The sequence below is a fragment of the Alligator sinensis genome, unplaced genomic scaffold, assembly GCF_000455745.1.
Source record: "Alligator sinensis unplaced genomic scaffold, ASM45574v1 scaffold216_1, whole genome shotgun sequence".
Classification (NCBI taxonomy): Eukaryota; Metazoa; Chordata; order Crocodylia; family Alligatoridae; genus Alligator; species Alligator sinensis.
Window position 1 is genome coordinate 1903782 of NW_005841868.1, and position 6505 is coordinate 1910286.

At 46.0% G+C, this 6505-nt stretch overlaps 1 protein-coding gene across 2 annotated transcripts in view; it reads left to right on the forward strand.

Moving 5' to 3' along the window:
- Window positions 1–6505, forward strand: part of TBX5 (T-box 5) — a 90286-nt gene that overhangs the window by 30440 nt on the left and 53341 nt on the right. The window contains exon 1 of one of the 2 annotated variants that reach the window (XM_025193045.1): window positions 7–133. The exons of the other annotated variant lie outside the window; for it this stretch is intronic. The gene's annotated coding sequence lies outside the window, so the exon portion shown is untranslated. Of the gene's footprint in view, window positions 1–6; window positions 134–6505 lie in introns of those variants that run through there. 2 annotated transcript variants of the gene reach the window in all.

Here is a 6505-nt window from a genome sequence, read left to right on the forward strand (position 1 = left end):
AGGAGAGAGATTTTTTCAAAGTAATGTGTCAAACGCTGCTGTGGACTTCTTTCTCCAGCGTCCAGAGTTTATGGCTGAAGTAAGTCTCGGGGAACGCTGAAAAGGGAGAGCTGGATGGAAAATTGAAAGCAAGGTAAGTCAATCTTTCGAAATCCTGCCTCTGCTCTGAATAAAGTCGAGTCTTGATCCCCTCAGGCTGACGCTTTGCTAAATGAACGTCTATTCTGTTGAACACACTGGTGGCCAGTAATAGAAGGAAACCTCGTTGCTCATAGTTTCTTTTTATGCAGAGGTTCAAAGTAAGTAAACAGGGCAAAGGAAGAGCTCGTGAGAGGTGTTAAGGACCGCAGAAAAAACTCTGAAAATCTTTGGCCCCTCTCTGTAATCTAATCCATGAGATTTCAATTTATTTCAGGAGCTCTGTCCTGGGAATCAGGTTCTCTTGGAATCACGGAGGGGCAGGCTAAGACTGGGGGGAGATCTCTGTCTGGGCAAAGAGTGTGTAAGGAATCCGCTGGAACTGGAACATCTTTGTTCTAAGACGAAACGTCCCCTTGGAGACGGACAATTGCCAGGGTCCCCTCCCAGGGGGAGGCTGCAGCCCCCGCACGGACGCCCGTGGCATAGTAGGAGCTGCATGTCAGTAAACGCAGCCCATCAGCCCCCTGGCCTGCCTGTCAGAAATGCCCGGGTACCTTTTGCACAGTTTGTTGGAAGGACTTCTAAATTCTTTTCCAAATATAGACCATGAGAGACCCTCTTCCCTTCCAGCCCTCCCCGTGCAGTGCCCTTCACAAATATACATCGCCAGCTCTTGAGGCAGGCAAGGCAATGAGCAATTAGACATCTAATAATAACAGCAATAACCATCGACAAGCAGCTCAAGCCACACAATAAAGATTTAAGTACTGCTGCTTGCTCGGAGAAGAGCCTGACCTCCGATTGCTGCCCTCCATACTCTCTTTCGCCAGCAGACATCCACGCACATGCACACATACCCCCCCACACCCCTCCCCAGCATATGCACACAACACATATACCCCCACAGCAACCATACACACACACGCAAATCAAACACGCACAAATATCAAACACACACACCATACTATACACATCCAACGCTCTTATCCTCACACATCAAACACATATATCCACACACTATACATACACACACATGCATAAACATACCAAGCATCAAACGGGCGCACCACACATGTACACACATCAAACACACCCACACACCCACCAACTTTGTTGATATGCATACATACATACATATATATATATATATATATATATATCCACCCATGCACCCAAGAGCACCCCCTCCCTCCCACAGAGAACACTTTCCTCCTTTTGGTGCACTGGGGTAAAACTATCCTCAGCTGCTGCTAATGGGGCTGCAGAACTGATTTAGACTCCGGTTCGCCTTTCCTGTGCAATCCGATTTTAAATCTAGGAGGAGCAAAAGCTTCTAAAAAATAGCCCTTGCAGCACTGAGTGAGAGGAGCCTAAAGAGGACGCGTGATCTCAGTTGAAACATAAGGTCTCTTGGGGTTAATGTACAAACATTCACAACTATGACATGCTCTTGTTTTTTTTTTTTTGCAAAAGAAAATCATTTTAGGTTCATTTATACTGGAAAGCTTCACGCCCTTAAAACGGCCTAGAGCTGCCTTCTCCAGCCAGGCCTCCAGAGTTTGCATCCCTGAGACGAAAAGTCTAGCACTGATCGTTTCTAAACACATTTTAAAAAATGATTTGTAACTTTTCTCCTCCCTGGAAAATGAAGGAAAGGGGATTTGGGGCTGAGTGTATTTTTCGGAAATGGCGCTTTTATTTCTTTGCGGTCCCCGTTGCTGTTGGTTCAGTTTTGGGGAGACTTTCCTCACATCTCAGATAATTCCTGCAGGGTAGCAAGAAAGGGACATGGTGTGAAATAGGTCTAAATGTCTCCACTCATTCCGACTGGCGCGGCCTAACATAAATGCAAGGGTTGCCACTGCCTACAGGCGAAGTAGGAAAGAAAGAGAAGAGGGAGCCAACACATTGCTGGACATTGTGTCTGGGTAATAGCACCGCAGCCTAAAACTCGCTGCTTGCGTTTTGCCGTTTGTTCATGCAGACACACACGAATCGCGGTGTTTCAAAAATCCGATCTGACCTGTGTTAAGGTGGGGGGAAATGCCATCCAGTAAATCAGATCCACGAACGCTTTCAAGTGAAATGAATGGGCCAGGACGCCGAAAACGTCCGTGTCTCTGCAGACCGATACACGCGGTCTTCTCCCCCCATTGAGCCGGCTTCTCCCCTTCTGCACTTCGGCAGCGGCAAAACACAAGTGGCAAGTTTTAGACCACGGTGCAATTAACACTGCGCAGGGCCATCGTGACAGTTAAAGTTGCAGTGCTCTCTGTCTTTGGCTTTTCAAATTGCAACGCATCGCAGGCTTTTCCCTGTGAAAAAGGGAGCGTCTTGTGCTGGGAGGAGAAAGCACAATTTGGGGCTTGCAAAGCAAACAATAAATTGGGTTCTTTTATGTAGCTCAATTTCCAAAGAGCTTCTATGTTAACAATCGTGTTTTTATTTTTCATTATAAAATTATTAGCCTGCATGATTTCCCCATCGCATTTTATAGCCAGATGAAGGGCGAGATTTCTTTTTTGTAAGAGGCCTTCAGATTCAGCCGCTAAGAACTTTGCAATTTGTTTGGTGCAATTAAAAAAAAATAGAGAAATATTTGATTGCTTCCACTAGTTATGACCACGGCTGAGTTGGGAGTGGGGGTGGGAATTGATTCTAGATTTCCCTTTTATGTAGGGTCTGGTTTCTGGTGATTAAATTTCTCTCTTATGTGTACTGGACCTATGGACAATTGATTAATAACATGCCGGTTGGCGCCAACACAGAGGCTGCTATGAGGTCCAAGGGCTTTAATCCGCAAGATGCTCAAAAGAACAGAGAAACACAGAGCAGGACGAACCTACCTCAGCCTGCTGGTCTCTGGCTCTTAGAATTTTTTCATCTCTTCAGTATTTCCTGCTAAACTCATAAACTTTATTTGATTTACAGCTATTCCATGAACCCGCTTAAACGAACATGTGTTCCGCCTTGTCCAACTGAACCGTAAAAAACAGTCTGGGATCCAAACGAGAATGTTTTTAATGGCTTATTAATGACAGAAAATAAGCATTGTCTCGAAAACTAGCTACCTCAAAACTTGCCCCTTGCAGGATGAAAGCTCCTGGGTTCTCCAGGCAGGCAGAGGCTATGGGGCAGGGTTGTGTGCGTTGCAATGAGGAAGTGTTGGGATCAGTTTTTTGCAGGGAAGTTTGGAGGGGTTTTGGCTTGATCCCCTTTTCCAAGACGATATTTTTTCATTAGGAATCGCGTGTGTAACACCCGCATGCATCTACCTATTCAGATGTGCACAGAAAGAAACTCGCACGGGTACGCACAAGTGAATCCAGAAGGCGACCGCTTGTGTACACTTGCACTCTTAAACAAACACACTCACTCACACGTATGCCATAAGCCCACAAAGCAGATGCACACCCATGCACAAACATGCCCAAGAACCCGAACACTTCCGTACAGGCGAACACACGCTGACACATATAATTACACTCCCCAGCAAACCCACACATGCACATGCAGATTCTCACACTCAGCTACACGTGAACACAACTATCCCAGTACACTCTTCCGTTCACCTATGTATTCATCAGCACTCTTCAATGTACACACAAGAAATACACGCGGAAACAGGAGCATGCACAAACACAAATGAAGCTAAGTTGAGGATGTTGCTTTGATTGAAAACAAGATCAACCCCCCCCCCCTTTAGCCATTGTCCCTGAACGTTTTGTAATTGATTTTTCTTGCACAGCTACTGCCCAGATTTGAGTGTCTGAAAGCGGAAAGTTCACAGGCACAAATGCCCGTGTAAACACCAACAAAAAAATCAAAAACCAAAACCATGAGACAGAGGGGATGTGACTGGTACAAGGAGTGCCTGCTTCTTTAGTAGAACTGTTGCCATCGCGGTCCAGATATGACTTTTCTGCAGGAAAATAACCTGCTTGGCAAAAGGAAAGAAACGTATCCCCCCCCCCCATATAAATTGCTCAAGGGGGGCGGGGGGGAATGTCTCTTCAAACGTGAAGGGAAAATCGGCCTTTCCAGAAGGAAATCAGAGGCCAAAAAGAAAAAATGCCTATTTGTTGAAGCGGTGAGGATGCCTTTAACGCAGAGATGTTCCGCAGACTGGTATATTTATACAGAAGGAGAGATCACTGCATACAGCTCGGTGTGAGAGAGCACGGACCAGAGACTCCTTCACACGTGCACGAGACAGAGACATCCCAGGTCCATCCAAGGGGCACCGATCACAAGGGAATAAACTAAACCCGTTTTATTCCCGGGGCAGCTCGCTACACGGGCATGTCTGTTTTAGTTAATACTGATCGGGAGGAAGAAACTAAGTTTCCTAGGATGACAAAGTTGCTTGAATGACCTCCCGCTCTAAGTGCCTGTCTTTCAGACATAGCTGTACCGCAAGTGGTATTAAGAGCCGTTCCTGACTCGAGTTATGGGAAGGCGGGGGAAGAAAAATTGCAGGTGTCACTTGGGCAGCGTTTTTCCGTGAATGATTCTGACCGTTTGGGTCGATCCCCTCCACCCCACCCCCCTTCCCCCCCTCCAAGGTCATTACAGCAGAGATCACTTTCAGGAAAAGGCACAGGGCACTAAAGACTTTACCCTCTCTCGCCCCCTTTAACTTTCTTTCTGGAGCTGGAGTGATGGCCTTATCTTATTTTATTTTCTCCTTTGGGCTAAGATAAACCCCTGATTGACACTGTGTTTGGCAATAGAAGATTAACGTTGCTATTCTGGCATCAATAACATGCTTTTATCCAGCAGGAGCATTAGTAATTGATTAGGAGTGTGTGTGAAAGCAGTGTGTGTGGTTGGGGGGGGGGCGGAGGGGAAGAGATGGACCCTGTGCGAGCAAACCCTTCGAGGACTCCGGTGATCCGTGCGCTGGGCGCTTGGGACACATGATCTGTGCCCAGCACTGAGCCTCTGTGGGTTCACGGCATGTAAATATGATCGGCAGGGGCAAAACTCTCGAGTCATGGACAGGAGGGCAACAGGAGCCTCTGGCTTCAAACCAGACCTTTCCTCTTTTGGATTCCGGCTCGTGCACGCACGGGAATTTCATTTTTGGGAACCCGGTTTCGTAAGAGCAAGACAAAAAATGTTCTCGTTGCGTTGTTGGGTCCGATCCTATGCCCTGCAGCCCCTCAGCTCTGACTCAAAGAAGCTGCTCCAGCCCCCGCGTCTGATCGCGGCGTTTCAACTGCGAAGCGTCCAGCAGAGACCTTAAAAATCCTGCCATCCATGTTAGGGACGGGTATCTGAACGATCCCTCACCGGGCTGTGCTGTAAGAAGCCCAGTGGCTTATTCTGGGTGCCAACAGCCTGTTGCATCCCTGTCTCCTAGATAGATTTCTAATATGGACAGAAGAGGCGACCGAGCTACATAATCAAAAGATATTCTTAAGGGTTGATTGCTGATACCGGAGGATCCTGGTCTCTGGATCTGTCTGTCACTACAGTGCACATCGTCTGAAACTCCTCATTTTCAGGTTATTAACACAATAGCCCTAGCACTTTATATCATTGGGAGTTCATCAAGGCTTGAAAAATTCTGCTGCCTAAACCCCATTTTAAGCCCTACCACGCATGTGCAGAGTCACGAAAGTCCTGAGAAAGTAGCTACTATGTCTGCACAATACGCTCTTTTGAAACCCCGATGCATTTGCTATTCTGTTTATTTTTCATTTTCGTGACCATTTTAAAGCCTTTAGTTCGCAGGGGAAATTAATGGGCTGCAGGGGGAAAATGTTTTTAAATGGAAAACTTTTTTTTTTACAGTAACAAGAAGGCAAAAAAGCACCTGAAACCGCAAAACTGCTAAAAAATGGTGTCCACCTGTAATATAAAACTGACCAGCTCCAGAGTATCCCCAGAAGTTTCACCCAAGAGTAGCCGAGTTAGAAAGCAATGCAGTGAGTCAGTGCCTCCTTAACGGTGAATTTATTAAGAAAAAAATGTGTGTGTGTGTATCAAAACCATATTTCCATTAACATGTAAGCAGGCGGCTACAAATGAAAGGCAGAAAGAATAAAATTGTCTCTGACCTTTCGAAAACAGTGATTGTTTCGGAGAAGTGGAAAGAAGAAGAGAAATCGGAAAGTAGAGGGGGAGTTATTTTTTTGGTAAACTCCCAGTACTTTCAGACGGACTCTTTTTATTTCCTGTGTATAATGTTGTTACTGAAATGATCAGCTGTCCTCCTCGAAGTGCCCTGTCTGTATATTTTATTGATTGTGTAAAAACTCACTGAGAAATTCTTTAGCAAAAAGTGAATTCCCAGCCAGACAGCATTTCTTGTTGTGACATCTTGACCCATTGCAAGGCATCACCCTTGCTATCTTTC